This window comes from Egretta garzetta, unplaced genomic scaffold, assembly GCF_000687185.1.
Source record: "Egretta garzetta isolate BGI_Z169 unplaced genomic scaffold, ASM68718v1 scaffold407, whole genome shotgun sequence".
Taxonomy (NCBI): domain Eukaryota; kingdom Metazoa; phylum Chordata; class Aves; order Pelecaniformes; family Ardeidae; genus Egretta; species Egretta garzetta.
The window spans coordinates 15,897-17,841 of NW_009260183.1; the positions used below are offsets into that span (position 1 = coordinate 15,897).

The following is a 1,945-nucleotide window of genomic DNA, read 5'->3' on the forward strand; positions in this document are numbered from 1 at the left end:
CTGGTGGGGGAGCTGCTCCCCCCTCCTCCCACCCCCTCCCAAGCACCCAAAGGTGCCCAGAGGGGGCGGGAACCCACCTAGTTTTTTATCGTGGTCCCCTAAAAAGGAGGGAAAAAAGGAAAATGAAAATTCCAAAACATCGGTCGGCGCCCAAAAAATTCCCTGCAAACGGGCGCTGATTTTTTTGGGCTGGGGGAGGGAATTTTGCTCACCGGCGTGGGGATCCCAGGATTCCTCTGCGGAAACTCCAACAAAAAAGGAAGAAACACGGATTTCCCTTTCCCACCCCAAATTTTTCCCTTTGCCCCCCCAAGTTTTCCCTTTTCTACCCACAGATTTTCCCTTTCCACCCCAAATTTTCCCTTTCCAACATGAGATTTTCCCTTTTCACCCCAAATTTTCCCTTTTCCACCCCAAATTTACCCTTTGCACCCCCCAGATTTCCCCTTTTCCACCCAAAATTTTCCCTTTTCCACCCAAAATTTTCCCTTTCCAACATGGGGTTTTCCCTTTTCACCCCAAATTTTCCCTTTTCCACCCCAAATTTTCCCTTTCCACCTCACATTTTCCCTTTGCACCCCCCAACCCCTCCAAGAAACCCCAACCCCCCCCCCAAAAGCCCCAAACCGCTTTTGCGCGAGGATGCCAACGCCTCACCGAGCTCAGCTGTCAATTTTCCTTTAAAAACAAGAAAATAAAATTAATTTTAATCCTTGCATTTTCTTCCCTGGGGGGCCCTGGGCAGGTGGGGGGCGTCCTCTGACAGGGGCTGTTACCTCACGCCTCTTAATTCACATTTTTTTTAATTAATTGAATTAATTGACACGATTTTGATGGGAGCAGCCGCTCTCGAGCGGCCCCCGGGATCGCGACGCACAGGAAATAAAATGGGCGCTGAGTGGTGGCGGCGTCCTGGCCTCCTAAAAATAATGGGGAAAAGGAAAGGAATAGAGGGGAATAAACCCCGGGAGGCCCAAATCGGGTGTGGGGAGAGGAGGCCCAAATGGGGTGTGGGGAGAGGCTGCAGGGAGAGGTCCAAATTTCACACACAGGGAAAGGCCCAAATTTTATGCAGGGGGGGGCTGAAATTTGGCGCAGGGAGGGGAGGCCAAAATTGGGTGTGGGGAGAGGAGGCCCAAATTTCATGTGTGGGGCAAGGCCCAAATTTTGCATGGGGAAGGGCCGAAATTTACGTGGGGAAAGGAGGCCCAAATTGGGTGCGGGGAGAGGAGGCCCAAATTCCACACATGGAGGGGCCGAAATTGTGCATGGGAAGGGGCCAAAATTTGGCATGGGGAGAGGCTGAAATTTTATGCGTGGAGAGGTCCAAATTTCGCACATGGGGAAAGGCCCAAATTTCGTGCAGGTAGGGGCTGAAGTTTGGCGCGGAGAGAGGAGGCCCAGATTTGGCGAGGGGAGAGGCCCGAGGCCCAAATTTGGCGCAAGAGAACAAAGCTCTGAGGTCAAATCACGCCAATCAAATGGAACCCAACCAAACTCAGTAATTTGGGCTGGAGCATCTGAGCTCCAGGACCTTTTCCTCTGGGACTCCGTGTAGTTCGGGGCGTATTTTCTCCCCAAAATATTCCAGAAATTTATTTATTGGAATTAATAATTGAACGAAACATAGAATTTGGGGACGGTGAGCACCGGCCCAGCGCATTTGCGGGGCTCCCACTCCCCGCGGAGGATTCATTTTTTCCGAGACGCGCAACCAAACTCACGGATTTCCAACTCCCGGCCCTCTGCGAATGCGAAAAAAAAAGAATTATTAGGAATTATCGCAATTTTTTCCGCAGGATTTCGCCAAACCCGCCTTGCCTCCCGCGCTCCCGTGTTTCCCGGCTGTTATTTCCGCTCAAAGGGGCAGAAATAAACATCGCTGGAAGCGAATCGGCCGGCGGCAGCGCTCGGCACCATCCGTCCGCTGAATTTTTTGGTGGGG

At 52.0% G+C, this 1,945-nt stretch overlaps 1 long non-coding RNA gene across 1 annotated transcript; it reads right to left on the reverse strand.

Moving 5' to 3' along the window:
* Positions 1-17: 17 nt before the first annotated feature.
* On the reverse strand, positions 18-1,746 carry LOC118452597. The gene is made up of 4 exons (XR_004842413.1): positions 1,725-1,746; positions 658-678; positions 213-245; positions 18-98 (listed from the first exon to the last, which is right to left on the reverse strand). It is a non-coding gene; the product is annotated as an uncharacterized LOC118452597 (long non-coding RNA).
* Positions 1,747-1,945: the final 199 nt, after the last annotated feature.